General features: G+C 46.2%; 1 protein-coding gene across 2 annotated transcripts in view; it reads right to left on the minus strand.

Moving 5' to 3' along the window:
* The window catches only part of RASGEF1B (RasGEF domain family member 1B), a 418,493-nt gene that overhangs the window by 333,661 nt on the left and 65,095 nt on the right, over nt 1-19,737 (minus strand). The window contains exon 2 of one of the 2 annotated variants that reach the window (XM_059385834.1): nt 5,203-5,292. The exons of the other annotated variant lie outside the window; for it this stretch is intronic. The gene's annotated coding sequence lies outside the window, so the exon portion shown is untranslated. The remainder of the gene's footprint in view (nt 1-5,202; nt 5,293-19,737) is intronic. 2 annotated transcript variants of the gene reach the window in all.

Consider the following 19,737-nt stretch of genomic DNA (forward strand, 5'->3'; position numbering starts at 1 on the left):
AGGACAGACTCCGGTTCCGTTCGAGGACAGACTCCGGTTCCGTTCGAAGACAGACGCCGGTTCCGTTCGAGGACAGACTCCGGTCCGTTGGAAGACAGACTCCGGTCCGTTGGAAGACAGACTCCGGTCCGTTGGAAGACAGAGCCAGCACCGAGGGAGAAAAGCCCGACGAGCACACGGCTCTCGCAGCCTCGGAGCCCTGGACCCCGTCTTCCCCGCCGACGGCCCCGGACCGTCCCGCGGGCCGCGCCCCTGAGCACACCCACACAGCGGCCTGCTGCCCGCTCAGATTCCTCATCTGAGAAGGTTCCGACGCCACCAGACTCGGCCGCTGCCGCAGCCCCATTACGGAGCCCGGGGCCGTCCGTGAAAACGGGCGTCGGGGAAGATCGCCGTCCTCCGGCCAGAGCGCGGCGTCGGGAGCGCCGGGCCGGGAAAGCAGCCTCGTGGGCGGTCACATCACAGTAGAGCGTCAGAGGAGCGTGACAAACACAAGACGGCCCGAGGGGCGCACACACCGTTTCTCTTCCGTCTGTGTCTCCTGTCTGTTATCGGCTTGGTTTGGCGATCGATTTTCCGAAGTCAGTTCTACGAACACTTTGCACTGGTTGATTCTTTGCTGTGGCGGTGGGGCGAGCTGTGCTGCGCAGCACTGCCAGCCTCGACCCCCCAGACTTCAGTAGCACAGGCCACCCCTTGACCTCAGTCATCAACCAAAATTGCCTCCAGATATTTCCAGGTGTCCCCAGAGGGCAAATTCACCCCCAGGTGAGAAGCACTGGTCGAAACTCAAGAAGCGCTAGTCACGGAGATGATCCTGATTCCCTGACCACTGTCACTAAATTTTTTCCAAGAAACGGCAGTTGAAAAATCTGGAGAGGACGCAAATTCTAGCTCCTGCAGATTCCGCGCGGGGGCAGCTTCAGAAACTCTAATTTCATTCTTAAGTAAGTTTAAGATACTCCACTAGGGACAGTCAATCAAAGAACGGGTCTAAGGATTCAGATTCTAGTGCTCTAGCCCCAGCGGAAATGATCTTTGAGATGAAATGATTGTGTCAGGTGACCTGAGAAACGTGTTTGGAGGAGAAATGAGAGTCAGAGTTGGATGAAATTGGCTTCACTAAAAAAACTAGTACAAGTAGCTCCAAATGTTGTATTTGTAGGAAGGAACCACTTGAGCTAAAGGCCAAATATGCGGTGAAATCTCATACCCAGAGTGAGTATGAAAGCAGCACGGCCCGGGTCAAGGAGAGTCTGATCCTTAATTTGGCCATTTTCTAAGGGGATTTTACTTACACGCTCCGTTGGTCTCGTTCCGTTGCCTTCGAAAGAGTTTGACCGGCATTCCAGTTTCCTAATTACAACTATTGTAATTGCCTTTGGGTGGGCTTTCTAACCTTCCAATAACATGTTCACTTTAATTACTGGAAATGAAAGGCTCAAAACAGGGTGGCTCACCCACACTGGGACCTTCTTGACTGCCGCATCGATATTGTTCTACTAAAGAGGAAACCCGTAATGAGTCTCCTCCACAAAGTCTGCGCAGGGCTGTGCTCCACCGAGGAGGGCAAGCATGATGGTGCGGAGGCCGTTTTAGAGCTCTGGCTTCTAACCCTGTCGGCAAGGTGACCCGTCTGGGGTGAGCAGCATTACACATAGAAGTTGTAGCAGTTTTCCAGATGAATCTAGAAAGGTCCGGTCCTATGGCTGTCCATTTATATACTGATACCTGAAACTCCACGTATTAGAGCCCTGCTTTTCACACCAGGCTTTGAACCATCAAAGACAAACTCTCGAGGCATGCTAGGGTATAAGAGTCCATGCCCACGGTGGGCAACTGAAAATGTCACGTACTATTACTGTTGATCTGTCACACCTTAGAAGGAATGAGTTTATCACATCCTTTTCTATAAGCATATTTTTAACTTTGGGTTTTTAAGTTTTCTAAAAATTTCAAAAACAGATTTTAATGGGCAATAAATGAGGACTTACATAAAAAAGACTTTGGCCACTCACGGTGATGGGAAAAGATCTAAAAACGTAGGTCACATTAGGCTCTCTAAAAAGCAGTCCGTGAGATGGAGGTGAGCAGGTGGGGGTTTATCGGGGCTGCTCTCGGGACTCTACTTGTGGAAGGAAAGGGAAGGGCACGGGACCAAGCACAGAAATAATTTTGGCCCTGGTGAAACTCCACAAAAGTCTCAGTCCACCACACGGGGGCCCTGAATGGGGGTAGACTTGTCCCCAGCAGGGGCGGAGCTAAGAGCTGCCCGGGAAAGAAGGCATGACCCTGGGCAAGAGGACTGTGCTCCTCCGGGGACGATTTCCTGAGAGGGCTGACAGCTGCGGGTGGTCAGCTGCTCTCCTAGCAGCAGCGACATCTGTGTGGGGGGCTGCTGTGTCCACGACAACACACTTTACTTTGGCACACTTTGTCAAGGGCAGATACTGGTCGTGACTGATTTACTCTAGTTGGACATGATCCTGTATTAGAACTCAGAAGTTTGCTGGTCTTTGAGGACAGACTCTCTCGACAGATAAACAAATGGGCCACTTGCTCAGGAGGCTTCCTTGGGTCTCATGTCCCCTCTTAACGGACCTCTTGTGAGCTTAAGACGGGTGACTGGCCGTGAGGTCTCAAATTCTTCATTACAAAGTGAGGAAACCCATATTCATGTCCTTGAAGGTCCTGATAACCTGGCTAATTTGAAGGAAATGGGCCTGATTTTATCAGACACATCATTCAGAAACCAAGGAGTGCTCTGCCTACTTCTTCCCTCCATCCTCTGCGGCAAGAACACTGGACTGAATAACATGGTCAGGCTTGATTCCCTCCAGAGCTACAGAGAGCTTTCGAGATGACCCACAACAGCATAACTTCTAAAACGTCTCTACCTCTGATTTTGAGAGATATTAAATAGTGGTCTATTTAGAAGATGAGGTAGTTAAATACATCTTCCTCAAGTTAACATTAATGATCATTTACAGAAATGTTCCAAGTGGGCAGAAAGGCAGAAGCAGCCCAGAAGAAAGAGTGACTTGGGGTGAAAACCTGGTGCCATACGGCCTCGGTCTGAGAACGCACAAGCAGTATCAGAGGCTGAGGCTCGTCCAGGCCAGCCCACGGAAACAGGTTCCAGAAGCGCAGCTGCTTACCCCATTCTCGCTGGTGGGAGTGGTCGCAGAGTGAGTCCCAAAAAGACACGCCGTATGTTCTGTACGCCGTTTTAAGAGAGAGTCTACCTCTGAGAGGTACTGCAGTGTTGTCTCTCCCACTAAATTAGGTTTAGAAAAAAACAAAACAGAAACAGACTCAAATTCTCCTGAGCTGCCTTCTTCCGTGTAACGTCGACGACTAAGATTTACACTTTGAAAACAGCGAAACTGTGACGCTTACTCGGTTAAACTGGAACAAAGTCAGGGGCAAGAGAATTGCTTAAATAGTGGATAATAAAAATTAAGGAATCCAGAAACTGTAGGTCTGAGACAGACGGTAATGTTACAAGATTTTATTTCCAGCACCAGTTCTTCCTTTGTGTGTGTGTGAGTGTGTGTGCGTACGTGTCTGTATGTGTGTGTGGAGGGGGGCATGCGTGTGCATACGTGTATGTGCGTGTTGTGCGTGTGTGTGCTTCACGTTCAGCCAGACACCACCGCACGCCTGCTCGTTTTGCTAAAGGTCAGCTGCAGCTGCGAGCTAAGCGCCGTTCAAGGCCTGGCGTCTGCCTGGGGCGTCTCATTTGATTCCTGCATCTCGCCCCACGCAGACACACTGGGTGACTTCTCACTCATTGGTAGATGTTGGAATGAGACCTACTCATATTACTAACAATTTGGAAGGCATTCACCCATGAATCGAGGGGTCCCAAAAGTGCACACTACTTGGATGCTTTCTTAGACATGACAGTCGGCCAGTTTTAGGATTTCTAGACAAAGTATAAATTTCCATTTGGTCTTCCTGCTTTAGCAAACTGGTATTGATACATGCACACTGAAAATAGAGGCATCCCTCCAGCAAATTCATATTTTTTAAGTGCATGATTATTAAACACAACCAGCTAAAGGGAAAAAATTATACCCCTGAATAAATGATAAAATTACAGTGTTTTCTTGTAGTCCATGAATACTGAAAATTTCAATTAACCAAGTGAAAAGGCATTGAATGTGCCAGCAGGATTTATATCCCAGACTAATGACCACCATCTGCATTCTATTTAGCTAATGAAGGTTTGGAACACTTGTGGGTAATTAAGGGAAAGCTGATGGGAGGAAATTCGAACCACGGAAAGATCAAATCTATTTATGTCTGCGTTTAAAGCTAAACATATCTAATAGTTCACTCAATCAAGGCATAATGTCTGTTCATTTGGGATAAGATAGATGCTCTTAAGTTAAATAGGCAGGTTAGCTCCCAAAACACGAAATTCATTCCTCATTCATTCATTCCATACTTACTAAACAGCTTCCGTGTTCCTCTGTCCTTACGGAGCAACACAACGGCGCCAGGATTCCCCTGACGTGTCCCCACGACTTTCCCTGCTCCGACCGAATTACGCTCACAGCCCTGGTTTTAACTTTACCCAAGTAACTTGTGACCCCCTGTCTGTCACGCCGGCCATGGCACGCCTGTGGTCCTGGGACGTGATGGGAAAACACGCGGTGTACAGTACGGCACCTGGCACCTGGCGGAGCACCGCAGGGGTGGGGCCCGGTGTCATTAACAGGTGGGCGTCCAGGTGTGGCAGACTAAAGACTGTCTGAAGGGAGACAACACCTGATATTCAGGGGAGCAAAAAGAGGAATCAAGCTCAGTGCAGCTCTACCGAATTTCACTGAATAGTGACGGCCACTTCATCCAACGGACCTCCCCACCTGAGAAGGAGCACCTTAGAAACCCTTGCTGGGTCCCTGCCATAACTGACAGATTTGTGTTTAACAAAGGGGCTGCTTCAAGAACCTCCAGTCCTAGGATCTATGTCACTGCTAAAAACGGGTCACCTAGGGGGTGCCTGGGTGGCTCAGTGGGTTAAGCCTCTGCCTTCAGCTCAGGTCATGATCTCAGGGTCCTGGGATCAAGCCTCACATCGGGCTTTCTGCTCAGCGGGGAGCCTGCTTCCCCCTCTCTCTGCCTCTCTGCCTACTTGTGATCTCTGTCTGTCAAATAAATAAATAAAATCTTTAAAAAAAAAAAAAGGGTCACCTAGCTGCTCGGCCATGGCGGCGACTCAATCTTAGCTGCACACGTTCATGGGTTTTGTTGTTGTTGTTGTTTTCAGAATCCCTTCCATGTCTGAAAGGAGAGCCAAATTAGAAAAAGAAAAAGAAAGAAATCAGCAAAATCAGAGCTTACACATAGCCAGCTGGGCATAACTCGAAGCCCGTGGGTCTCCAACATTCGCGGCACCTGGAGGTCTGGTTAAACAGGTGGTTGGGCCCCGCCTCCCGTTTCTGACGCAGGGGTGCGGGGTGGGACCCAACCGTGCACTCTTCTAACACACTCTCAGGTGAGGTTGATGCTCTTGGTCTGGGAACCGTCTCTTGGAATCAGCGATCTCAGCTTTACCCAAAGGAAGTCAACAACAGTGATAACTGTGCCTTTTATGACCTCACAGGAGAGGAAAAGTGTCTCTGAATTTCCATAAGTACAATTTTAATTAGTGACAATACTAACATCTTCTAATATTTACATAAACATTCTAACCTCTAAAGCCCCTTGACACACATTGTTTTACTTCAACTCCCAAACGACACTGTAAGGTCATGTTCTTGTAGGACACCAGGAATCAGGAAGGTTAAGTGACTTGCCCAAAGTTTCTTAACTCGTTAGAAGTCAAACCAAGACTCAGGTCACTGACATTCAGAAATATTTCTAGTGTCGAATTGTACTGAGAAGTGTACTCTGGGATCATCCAAGTACAAGAAGAAATTCATTTAAAAACTAAAAAAGTGGGGTGTCTGGGTGGCTCTGTGGGTTAAGCCTCTGCCTTCGGCTCAGGTCATGATCTCAGGGTCCAGGGATTGAGTCCCGCATTGGGCTCTCTGCTCAGCAGGGAGCCTGCTTCCCCCTCTCTCTCTGCCTGCCTCTCTGCCTACTTGTGATCTCTGTCTCTCTCATCAAATAAATAAGTAAAATCTTAAAAAAAAACTAACAAAGTGAGGTTGCTCTAGTCTAATAATATCAATGTCAAAGTTCCTTTACTAGTTTTTTTCTTACTCAGCACCATTCTTAAAAGCTAATGAGCCTTTGCATTCATTGTGAATCATATAAAAGAGATTTTTTTAAATCTCCCTTAAAAGGGCTAGGTGGAACAGAAACTGAGAAATGTACATTTAAAGTCCAAATACAAAGATAAGATCGGCAGCAACCGCAAACTCTAGGAGAGAGTGCCACTGGGAGGAGAGGGTTGCTTTCCAGCACCTCCTCCTCCCTGCAGGGAGGGAGCTTTGCTGTTTCCCCAGGTCGGCATCTGTGGGCAGGAGACCAGGAGGAAACTCTGGATGTGCAGACAGTGGAAGGAATTCCATAGTTTACAAATAGCACAGAGGTTTTAAAAACAAAAACAAAACAAAAAACCGATGGGACCCGAGGCTGCTGTCCACAAACATCCCCCACCAGAAGGGCCATGAAGAGGACAGACTAGAGTCTGCACCCGCACCCCCTGACCCTGACCAGGAGGATCCTGTGAGATGCGGGCAGTCGTGCACTCCGGGGCGCGGGCAGGAGAAGCTGTCAGAACACATTTCACGCACTTTATGACAGTATTTGAACATGGCCAATTAGTGCCAGGAGGAGAGAGCAGAGGAACAAAGAGCCTCAATGAAGACCCAACAAACAACCTATTGGGACAAATGACACCCACTGGTGGTGTCAAGCTTCGTCTCTCAAAGCTGCAGACCAGGTCTCTCTAAAGCCATCAACTTACTATAACAGGGCTGGACACGGCTACCCCGGGTCATCCCACTGTTCCTCCCAGAGCAGAGTATCCTAATCTGACCTGTTCGGAGCTGAAGAGAAGAGGGACGGAAGGAACTGAGACAGACAAGAAGACCAGAGTGTTCCTGCGCATGCCGACTGGAAAACCACAGGAGGGAAACGCCACACTCAAACTCCATGTCTGTTGGCACCTGGAATTCTGGAGTCAGGAGCTCTGACACTTTAAATACCAGGAGGACATCAATTATTTTGTAAGATTGTTTCTCAATATTTAGGAATGGAGAGCCTTCAGATCTCTCCGAACGTGACTGTAATCTCTACTGTCCTCTACACAAATGCCTGGACGGGCCTGGCTCCCCTCCGCGCCGCACGTCCCTGAGGCCACAGGGCGACTCTTCATCATCTCCGCACCCTGTACTTCCGCACGGTCCTGCGTGCACGAGTGAGGCACAGCGAGAACTTCGGGATGTTCGCTGATTGCACAGGGACTAAGAGGAGGGAGCAGGGGGAGGAAAGAGGAAGAAGTGGGGAAGGAGCGACAGGGATCGGGGCAGGGGAAGAAGGGCGAGTAACGCTAACGCGGGCATAACAGCCTCCAGCGGGGAAAGTGCTGGGAGCCGAACCGTGTCCCCCGGAAGGAGATGCTGATGTCCTAACCCCTGCTACCTCTGAATGGGACCTTATTTGGAAATAGTGTCTTTACAGACACTCTGGTTAGATGAAGCCATTGGGGTGAGTCCGAACCCAATATGACCGACGTTCTTACAAAAAAAGGGAAATTCAGCGGCGCCTGGGTGGCTCAGTGGGTTTAGTGTCTGCCTTTGCCTCAGGTCATGATCCCAGGGCCCTGGGATGGAGCCCCACACTGGGCTCTCTGCTTCTTGGGGAACCTGCTTCTCCCTCTCCCTCTGCCTGTCACTCCCCCTGCTTGTGCGCGCTCACTCTCTCTCTCTCTCTCTGTCAAATAAATAAATAAATAAACCTTCTAAGAAAAGGGGGGACATCTGGACACATACGCACACAGAGGGGCGACAAGGCAAAGACAGCCCTGGGATGATGGAGGCAGAGGCGGATGGACGCAGGTGCGAGCAAACGAACACGGTGGACGGCGCCCCCCCCCCCCCCCCGCAGCTGGGAGAGGCCAGGAAGGATCCACCCAGTCTCCAAGACAGCACGGCCCTGCTGATGCGCCACTTTTGAACTTCAAGCCTCAGGAACTGTGATGCCATAAACTATTGTTCAAACCACCCAGTGAATGCTCGCTACGGTGGCCCAGCATTCTGATACCGTAGTGCATGACCAGTACCTCCACCTACTAAACAACTGTAACAGTGGTTGACAAACCATTCCCATGGAGGGGCAGACAGTAAATATTTTAGACTTTGGGAGCCAAAAGGTCTCTGTTACAATTCAACTGCATCAATACAGCAGGAAGGAAGTCATGGAAAATACACAAATGAGTAAGGATGGCTATGTTCCAACACAACTTGATTTTACACACACTGAAATTTAAATTACATAGGATTTTCATGTGTCAAAAAATATTCTTCTTCTGCTTTCTTTTCAACTATTTTAAAATGTGAAAACCGCACTTAGCTTGCCGGCTGCTCAAAAAGAGGCAGTGGGCCAGATTTGTCCTGCCGGCAACAGTTCGTGCCTCTGGGTACAGATCTAGGAATCAAAGACACCTGACTCTAGTCTTGATTCCACTAATTACTATTTTTGTCATTGTGATGAAATCACTGGCTTCCATCTTCAAGAGAACACAATAGGGTGCGCGGGTGGCTCAGTCAGTTAAGCATCCAACTCTAGATTTCAGCTCAGGTCCCGATCTCATGGGTTGTGGGATCAAGCCCCACGTCCGGCTCTGCCCTCAGCAGGAACCTGCTTGGACAGTCTCTCCCTCTGCCCCTTTCCCCACTTGCACATACACTCTCTCTTTCTCTTTTTCTCTCTCTCTCAAATAGATAAGCAAATCTTTAAAAAGATTAAAAATAAATTTTAAAAAAGAGAACATGATAGACTTTTCTCTACCCACATAGAAAGTTATTATGAGGATGAGATGAAAATCGTGTACTTCAAAGTACTTTGTATACATAGTGGCATTGATACTGGCTACACTATCTTACTCTTCAGAAACAAACATTAACACTACGGTCAAGATGATGACCCCTGACTAGTCATGGGGCCAAGGCGGGCGGAAGCGAAGACAGAAGCCCTTCGATCACCCACATCTCCAGATACATCGGCAAGTGGACAAGGAGATGCAAACCATACACAAAGCCATGAGCAAATGGACTTTCTGAGGAAGACAGCAAGTCCAAGGCAAATGGTCATCACCTTTGGTCATATTTAATCCTGCACTACTGCTGAACCGAGTTTCTTCTTCCAGGGATTGCTGTGGACGAGGACAGTTTGCTGCTGGGAGGCTGCACGGTAACTCAGCCCGTCCCCCAGATCATGACTCTAAACAAACATCCATCATCCACTAAACCTCCTCTGGCCATCTTGAGCCCATTCCTATAGTGCCAACAGCTGACAAAGTCATAAATATCACTCTCCGCGCAGAATCGTCTTCACACTCACCACCCTAAAGAGCTGGAACACTGCCCTGGGCTCTGCAGGGACTGGACTAGAGCTGACAGCTCCAGATTTGCAGGTCTGGCACAAGGCGAAGCCAGAAAGAGCACCAAGGAACAAAGAAAATAGATCGCGGGAGGGAGGATCACTTGCTCACACGGCGTAGGGCTGTGGACCTCCCGGAACGGAGTCATGCCTGGAGCTGCTGAGACCAGGCCCTTGCAAGCGACTGGCATCACCAGCCGTGGCCATAAATCCTTACAAAGGACTTTTTACTCCAAAGTAATTATTCCCGTTTTCCTTCGTTCCCAAGACTGTGTGTTTCCTGGACGCAGAGAGGGGCGCGGTCACTAAGCTTCTTCTCAGTTCCTGACCCCTCACACTCGCGAGTGAGGGGAAGAGACTCCACATCCTCGGGCGGCTCCTGGCCGCTCCCAGGGTCCATGCTCTCGCCCTCCCTGCTGTGTCTCCCCATCCCCACCCCCACCCTGGCAGCCGCCACCTGCCTTCCTAAGAACAGAGAGAAAGCCGTGGTTACTACACATCTCCGGGCAACGGGACTCCTTCTTCTAAAAGACCCACATAAAAGCCTGGTGAGGCCAGAGATGTCCTCCTTGGGAGCAAGGCAGCTTCATGGAAAGGGAATGGCCCAAATCCTCGCTCTGCCCCTTGGATGGGGACGGGGCTCCTCACTTAAGGTCTCTGAGCCTCAATTCCATACCTGTAAAATGGGAGTGAGACCACTTACCTTAGAGTATTTTGTAAGAATTCGGGGGTGGGGGGCGCTCAGTGGGAGGCCTATTATTCATTCTGAGAACTCTGGATTCTTCTCCAGCTCTGTCTCCGGCCACATCTACTCTACAGACGTCACAAATACCCATGTACAGGGCTAGCCCTGTGCCATAAGCCCACAGTGCTGAATGGGAAAGCAAGGGAAAAGCTACAAAGCTACAAAGTTACTTGAAGCCTGGACTCCACAAGAGAAAGTGGCTGGGAGCAGGGCGGGAGCAGCAGCCCTGCATAATCTTTGGGTTGTTATAAACTGGCAAATCTTCATGCTCCTGGTTCAACCAGATGGAAGACGTCTTGTGCTACGAAGTATATTGGTCTCAAGCTTGGTTCTAGGTGCTTGATGACAAGAGTCCCTCCTTCACACTGGTCAGGAAAGAGGGGGTTAAACTGGAAGGAAGGTGCTCAGCCTTTGGAGAGGCGCTGACCAGCAGGGGTGGGGGTATCTTTTATCATAAGGCTTTAACACAACGTCTTTCTTTCTCTTTTCCACGGTGACTCTGTGTACTAATAGAGATCTAAATATATCCATCTTTAAAAAAAAAAAAGAAAGAAAGAAAGAAAAAGAAAACAAAACCAGCGATGTTAACTCGAAATCCAAGCTGATGAATTCCCGACGTGTGAACTGGAGGGCGGGGGTGGGGGTGGGACGGGAGGAAGAAGGCCGAGAGAGAGACATTTTCATAATCACCAACTATTACAAATCACTTAAATGGACACACAGCAGTAAGACCCCGCGTGATGGGTTCCTGTTTAAACGCCCAGGACTGTCATCAATAAATGAAAGTTGATGCACCATTATCTCAGACGCTGTACGTGGTGGTTTGACAAAAAATCAATGGCTGCACAATTTTCCTGTACACCGAAAATAAACAGATCGCGCTTGCCATAAGCACATTCCAGAATTAGAGCCCGACGCGGTCCTTGTCCTCGCTCTAAACTGCTGCCTCTTCGTTTCTTCGCAGAGTCTGTTTTGAGTTGCACCTGCACAAGCTCTCCAAGTGAACGGCTAATAAGAGATGATTAGAGTGTTCCCCAGGGCTTGGGGAAATCCCATGCTTCATTTTTATTTTCATTTCTTTCCCACTGCCCTGGGCCCATTTATTCAAGAAACGTTACTGAGCACTCCCGGTGCAGGCGTTAGGCTGGGTTCTGCGGGGAGGACGTGGCTGAAGAAGATGTGACGCACGCCTTGAGAGACAATAAGCAAACGTGCGAAGCTTCCCAGATGCTTTGGAGAAGTTCTTCTGGGTTCTGACCCTCATTTTCTCCTCTTCTGTGTCTTCCTTTCTTCCTGTGTGATCCCGTTTTATTTTGTGCCACTTCCGAACTTGGCTCGTATTTCACCCCCCATATTGTACGTATTTGATCATGCCCCACGTCCCTTCTTTGGAAGCAGAGGCCACGCCCTATTCCTATTCCTATTCTAAAGGTCACAATGGCAGGCACATCGTTGTGATTTCTGTTTTTTTAATTTGTTGAATATAAACATAATCCATCTAATTCTATGGCTGCAAGGACTAGTATGTTGTGGCCGTTCTACATGTGTACGCTCATCCCTGATCCCCAACCCCCGCCCCCCGCAAGCTTCACATTGATTATTCTGCTAGATATCTACTGCCTATTCAGTATCTGCACTGGACTGTCCCACAGGCATCTCCAACTTCAGTCTTCCGAGACTGAACACATTTATTCCCTCCTGAGAAACTGTCACCGATCCCTCAGATATTGCTTAATGGTGCGACCATCATATTCCCTCTTTCAACCACAAATCTCCGTGTCTTTTGACTCTTCTCTCTTCCTTACCCATCACATTCTGTTGATTTGACTACAGACAACTCTCAAGTCATCAAGCTTTCTTCTTGATCGTCTGAGACTAGTTGTATTTGGGCACCAACTGTTTATAATAGCTGAAGCCAAGTTATAACTGAGAGTGCCTAAGAAAATGTGTGATCATAAGAAATAAGAAACTGGGACAAACTCCTAAGTAGCCCTGATATTTGTTAAGATGAAGAGAAAGAAGAACCAGCTAAAGAAATTAAGAAAAAGCAGTCGGAGGAGGAAAGGCAGAGTGTTGTCACAGAATAGCACTTCCTCAAAGAAACCCAGGAGAGCACTTCCTCAAAGAAACCCTCCCTGATCTTCCAGATCAGAATCAGAATCCCATTCTCTGTGCTCCCGCCTCCCACCACACCAGCCCCTGCAGACCGCTTGCCACAGCACCGCGGAGCTCGCTACGTGTCTGTACCTCACAGAGTATTAGTTCCCCGAAGGCAGGGACCGTCAGCGGCAGCGAAGGGCACGGGCAGGAGGCACAGGCAACGCTCAGTGAGTACTTGTTGAACAACTGAAGAGACGAATGATGAAATAAATGAGCGAGATTCAGTGAAAAAAGCACATAAGGATTGAAAAATGTCCCTGACTTTAATATTTAGGAAGATTGCTGGGTGACTTCTATTCTCTTTTGCCACATATATCCATTTAACTCATCAGTTTCACAGATGAGATTCAAAAGTATGAGATAAAATGAAAAGCCACATGCCTGTCACTTGGCCTTCCTTCCCAGAGCCATCACTAGAAAGACGGGTGGATGGCTCTGAATAAGTGAAAATGGGTTTTATCCTGTGGTTTTCACCCAGGTAGCCTATCAGCATCATTACCTCCTTTAAGAGATGGAAAGTTAAACACATCATTTCAAAATTGCTTCACCAAATAGTAATCTCTTTAAGCCACAGAAGTTTTAAGCAAATTGTGATTAACTCCACTCTTAGCAATCTTGAATTTTTGGTTTTTATATCCTGTACATGCTATAGTCATATCCCCTCTATTTGGAAATCATTGCAAAATAGGACAAAACATTATTTATCATTATAAGACCCCAAGTTGCTGATATAAAAGGAGTAATTTATTTTATTTTAAAGATTTTATTTATTTATTTGACAGAGAGATGACAAGTAGGCAGAGAGGCAGGCAGAGAGAGAGGGGAGGAAGCAGGCTCCCTGCTAAGCAGCGAGCCTGATGCGGGGCTCGATCCCAGGACCCTGAGATCATGACCTGAGCCGAAGGCAGAGGCTTCACCCACTGAGTCACCCAGGCGCCCCTAAAAGGAGTATTTTAATGACAAATTCCTAGACAAATGAATGGAACGGTACCTCCAACAGATTGCTAATGTTTTGTTTTTAGAATTACAAATGAGGAGAACTTGAAATAAAGAGAACTAGAAATGGAAAACAAGTAAGTACAGTCTATAGACAACAAATGGCCTTCAGGACATGAGGTAAAGAATCGGAAGAGAATGTATTTCAGCATTTTCTGAGAGCTGCAGCTAGCCCAGCCTGTGCAAACGTGATGATGATCAATGAACTGCCTTTGTTCTCTTACTCTACCAGTGAGTGTCATTTGCACACACGGGATGGTTACAGCAGAGACCTCTGGAAGGATTTGCTCTGTTCCTCAGCCTTGCCCTGTGGGCAGTTGAGGAAGACCAATTCAATCCTTCCCGTCGACAACATACACAGACTGGATCTCCAGAACACTTGTGAAATCTGGCCGAAACCATATTCTAGAGCAGATAAGCCAGCTTTCTGTAAATTAGAAGCCTTTTTCCCCCCAATGCATTTTGAAAAACCATTTCCTAGAGTGGTCTGCCAGAAGATGAAGGAAGCCCAAATGCCCCGAATGAGTTGTGCTGTGCCGCAGGCTGCACGGACACAGTTTACTGTAGGAAGCCCCACAGCACAGCAGAGGAACGATTCACATCTCACATCAAGTCTTCCTCTATTCTTTCGATCACAAAGATTGAGGCTGGAGTTCAGAAAAACCATTTCTGTACTGTTTAATTGGATATCTCAGCATCTTTAAAGGACTGCAAGAGGACAACTGTACATTGTTCAAGGACGGCTGGGCGCTTTGGACTGTTCCAGAGAAGCAATGACCATGAAATATCAGTGTAATAACATGGTAGCCAAAGTCTGAGATTTGTAGTCAAATACACACATTGTCTCGAATAGCGATTCATTGTAACAGGACGACTCTGTACCAGGCACTGAACTTCCTGGACTTTCTTCACCATAAAATGTAAAGTTTCCTTGACTGTGTAATGAAAACAAGCCAAAAACCCCACTTCACAGCATGGTGAGGACTAAATGTGATCATATACGTGCTTGGCTCAGACAGCTGATAGATATTCAGGAAATATCGTTTTCTCTTCTACTCCGAGCTTTTTTTTTTTTTAAGATTTTATTTATTTATTTGAGAGAGAGACAGAGAGTGTAGATCGAGCAGGTGCAGAGGAGGGGCCGAGGGAGAGAGAAACACACTCCCCTGAGCAGGGGGGCCTCCACGACGCGGGGCTCGGTCCCAGCACCCTGAGATCCTGACCTAAGCTGAAGGCAGACACTTAACTGACTGAGCCACCGACACGCCCCCACTGTGAGCCTTTCTTAAAAAATTAGACTAGAAAAGGAAGTTTATCTATCAAATAATTTTTGGCAGAGTACTAAACTAATAATAAGATGGGCATATCATAGTAGGAATACAGTATTTTATTACATAAGATGTTACTAAAAAGAAAAAATGCCATTAATTATATGTTGCCATTGATTATATAAAGCACTACAATTTCAGAAATGTTAAAATATGAAAATATTAATATTAAAATATGCACATATTTTCATAAAATCAACGTGTGCCTAAGAGTCCAGATAAACTTGAGAGATGCAACAGAAGCAAGAACTGGGAGGCAGGAAATTCCATATCGCCTCCTGTCTCTATCTGGAGGAGAAAAAACTCACGAATGTACAGGCCCAAGTGTCCAGCCGCTGCTCAGCTGGGAGTTCCGTCAAGGGCCAGCCCCCAGTTTACACCCGTAGCTAGACGACCAGCAGAAGCAAACAGAAGAAGTAAAGGGTATTTGAGGAGGTTTTACCATCAGCTTTTTAAATTCATAGTTGATTTCCATCTTAGAGCTTCCTGACGGTTTTAAGTATTTCAAGTGCGTGGTTCTAAATCTGCTCGCACACCACGTGGGGGTAGCTCCATGGCTTGTGGAGGGACACTTAGAGCTTTCCTGACCACGGTTATGTAACCTCTAGCGACATTTAGTGGTGTCTTCCTCAAATTACAACCAGGTGTCCCACAGGGGTAGGACAACGCCTGAGACAGAATGACTAAGCAAACTTCTCCTTCATCCACAGCATGAGTGATGTCTCCATAATCTCGCCTGACAGGTTATTAAGACGTCTTCTGGAGGTCTTCTTCTACAAGTGGTGGGAGTTAGTATCATTGCAATCTTATATACTGTACACAGTTTGGTATTTTCTGCATACCCTTTATTTCATTATTAGAATTATAGAGCTAGAAGATACCCGAGGGATTATTTAATCCAATTCTCTCATTTGCAGATTATAAGACTGTGAACAACTATGCTAGCCCAAGGTCATTCAGCTGTGTAAAGGCAGATCCAGGCCTTGAACAAGGCCTCCCAATTCCAAATGTCTTGTGCTCTCAATTAAATTAATTTGCTATTCATAAAGTACAGATTAAAGTATTAGCTATGCATATCCTTCAGTAGTTCTTCTTTGAGCACTCAATACGTAGTGAAGTGTGTTAAAAGAATATTTACAGTTGTCAGATAGTGTGAGATGAATTAGGGAATGATACATTTTAAAAAGTCAGTGAAAACTAATAATTAACACTTATATAATTGTGACTACCCAGTGAAGTGAGTAGTTATTTTCCCCCATTTTACAGCCAAAAAGATTGAAGCATAGAGAGCTCCTGGTAATTACAAACTCAAAAAAAACAAAAACAAAACAAAACAAAAAAACCCACAAAAATTACATAGAAAAGTAAATGCAATCATAATACACTACATGGTTTAGCTATGACAGTAACATGGGCTCAGAAATATAAACCACAATTTTAGAACATAACCACCGTTGGAAGACAAGGTAGAGAGTGTGTGTTGAAGAACGGAGCCAGGGAGTCAAATATAGTAAGAATATAAAAATACTAAATCATCAGTTTCTACAGCAGCCATTAATGGAAACTATCTAAATTGAAAAATCGAGACAAAAATAATAATATAAACACAGAGATATGTGTGGAGGTAAATCCAGATGAAAAAGAGAGAATGTGGTTATCCGTGGAGAGTCGGCTCAAAGGTGGGGGAGGGGTTTGGTTTTTAATTATAAGGTTTAAAGAACTATGTGATACTTTAAAATATATGTGCATTTAGACTATGACAAAATATAAAATCAAATTTAAAACCAAGACATAATAAAGGCAAATCACTAAAAATCTTATTTTCAAATTATGTATAAAAGACATTTCACAAGTATCTCTAAATTTTTTACACAATGATTTTATGTCACTTGTAAAAGATAAAAAACATTAATCAGAGTCTGTACTCAAATAAAGACCTTGTTCTTATAATTAAAAGATTGGCAAATAAATACACATCGATATACTAGTTGAAATAAAATATTTGTGGGTATATGTATTGTTTTTTATGATTCTCCTCTTTAACTGAGATTTTAAATTAAGCAACCAGTATCCCAATCCTGTTGGTACAGACACAGCTAGTACCATGGTATGTCTTCCAGATTCCCTATGCAGAACTATGGCACTCACTCCCCCAGATGCTGGGCATGTTGGGAGCAATGGCTCTCAGCCGAGCTGCTCTCCAGTCATTGCCTCCAGCTAGAAAATGTCATCTAGGCCAAGGTTGCCAACTCTTTTCCAATAAGGATCAACATGGTGGTATAGACTTAGTACTTTTGACTCAAGATGCAATAACTTTGAGCTCACTCCAGAGCTCTTCTGGGACCTGCTGAGGCCTCTGTTGGAACCGCCCAGTCCTGTTTCCTTCCTGCCTTCCTTCCACAGGTGCTGGTCCCATCAGACATACCCCAATAAATTTCTTATACACAAATCTCCACGTCGGAGTGTGTTCCAGGGAACCTGACATAAGATAACCAAAGAAGAGTCATTTTACTGTCCTAGTAGGTATGCTACCATCATAATTTTGGTTTAAAAGACTTTCAAGAAAAAGTTCCTTCTTAATATCCAAAAAACAAAGTATCAAATTTTTAAATGGGCAGAAGACATAAACAGACATTTCTCCAAAAAAGACATACAGATGGCCAGGAGACGCATGAAAAGATGTAGGATGCTCAACCGCACCCACCATCAGGGAAATGCAAACCAGAAGTACAATGAGACACCACCTCGTGCCTGCCAGAATGGCCAAAATCAAAACTACGAGAAAGAGCAAGTGTTGGTGAGGATGTGGAGAAAAAGGAACCTTCCTGCACTGTCGGTGGGAAACAGATAGGGTTCCTCACTAAATTAAAAACTGAATTACTATATGATCCCGTAATCCCACTATTGAGTATTTACCCGACCGGTACAAAAACTCTAATCCGAAAAGATGCATGCACCCCTGCTTATTACAACATTATTCACAACAGCCAAACAACGGAAGCACCGAAGTGTCCAACAGATGAAGGGATAATGAAGGAGTGGCGCGTGCGCGGGCATAAACATGGGAACGTTACTCAGCCGTAAGAAAGAACGAAATCTTGCCATTGGGACAACACGAAATGAGCGAGAGGATATAATGCTCAGCAAAATAGGCCAGTCAGAAAAGGACAAATACCATGGGATTCCCTCACGTGGAATTTTACAAACAAAACAAACAGGAAAAGAGAAATCGAGAAACAGACTCTTAACTCCAGAGAACAAACCAGTGGTTACCAGAGGGCAGGTGGGTGACATGGGTGCAGGTGGATGACATGGGTGACGGGGATCAAAGAGCGTTCTTGCCGTGACGCACACTGAGCGACGTGCAGAATTCTCGAATCACCACACTGTACCCCAAAACTAATGTAACGCTCTATGTTAGTTATACGGAATTAAAATTAAAAACTTAAAAAAAGAGGGGGAGGAGTCAAGATGGCGGAGAAGTAGCAGCTGAGACTACTTCAGCTAGCAGGAGATCAGCTAGATAGCTTATCTAAAGATTGCAAACACCTGCAAATCCATCGGCAGATATAAGAGAAGAACAGCAATTCTAGAAACATAAAAACAACCACTTTCTGAAAGGTAGGACCAGCGGAGAAGTGAATCCAAAGCGACGGGAAGATAGACCCCGGGGGGAGGGGCCGGCTCCCGGCAAGCGGCGGAGCAACGGCGCACAAAATCGGGACTTTTAAAAGTCGGTTCCGCTGAGGGACATCGCTCCAGAGGCTAAACCGGGGCGAAGCCCACGCGGGGTCAGCGTGGCCTCAGGTCCCGCAGGGTCACAGAAGGATCGGGGGTGTCTGAGTGTCGCAGAGCTTGCGGGTATTGGAATGGGAAAACCGGCTGCAGAGACGGAGCCGACAGTGAGCTCGCAGCTCGGTGTTACCTTGAACCGGTTGCAGGCTCCGGGAGCTCGGAGCGCGGCCGAAGGTCAGGCAGACGGGAGTGACTGGGCGCTGTTCTCTGAGGGCGCACTGAGGAGTGGGGCCTGGGCTCTCGGCTCCTCCGGCCGGAGACCAGGAGGCCGCCATTTGTATTCCCGTCCTCCGGAACTCTACGGAAAGCGCTCAGGGAACAAAAGCTCCTAAAAGCAAACCCGAGCGGATTACTCAGCCCGGCCCCTGGCAAGGGCGGAGCAATTCCATCTCAGGCAAAGACACTTGAGAATCACTACAACGGCCGTCCCCAGAAGATCAACAAGAAATCCAGCGGAGACCAAGTTCACCTACCAAGGAGTGCGGTTTCAATACCAAGGAGAGCAGCAGAACTCCAGAGGAGGAGAAAGCAAAACACGGAACTCATGGCTTTCTCCCTGTGATTTTTTTTAGTCTCACAGTTAATTTAATATTTTTCTTTTTCATTTTTTTTTCTCGCATTCTGGTAAAAAAATTTTTTTAACTTTTACCCGTTTCTTTTTTAAAGTTTTTTAACTAGTTTATCTAATATATATATTTTTTCTTTTTCATATTTTTTTAATTCATTTTCTTTTTTTTAATTCTTTGCTTTTCTTTCTTTCTTTCTTTTCTTTTTGTTTTTCTTTCTTCCTTTTTGAACCTCTTTTTATCCTCTTTCTCTCCCCTCACGATTTGGGATCTCTTCTGATTTCGTTAAAGCATATTTTCCTGGGGTTGTTGGCACCCTTTTAGTATTTTACTTGCTCCTTCATATACTCTTATCTGGTCAAAATGACAAGACAGAAAAATTCACCACAAAAAAAAAGAACATGAGGCAGTACCGAAGGCTAGGGACCTAATCAATACAGACATTGGTAATATGTCAGAATGACAATTCTCAAGGTTCTAGCCGGGCTCGAAAAAGGCATGGAAGATATTAGAGAAACCCTCTCGGGAGATATAAAAGCCCTTTCTGGAGAAATAAAAGAACTAAAATCTAACCAAGTTGAAATCA

Source organism: Mustela nigripes, chromosome 1 (genome assembly GCF_022355385.1).
Source record: "Mustela nigripes isolate SB6536 chromosome 1, MUSNIG.SB6536, whole genome shotgun sequence".
Lineage (NCBI taxonomy): Eukaryota > Metazoa > Chordata > Mammalia > Carnivora > Mustelidae > Mustela > Mustela nigripes.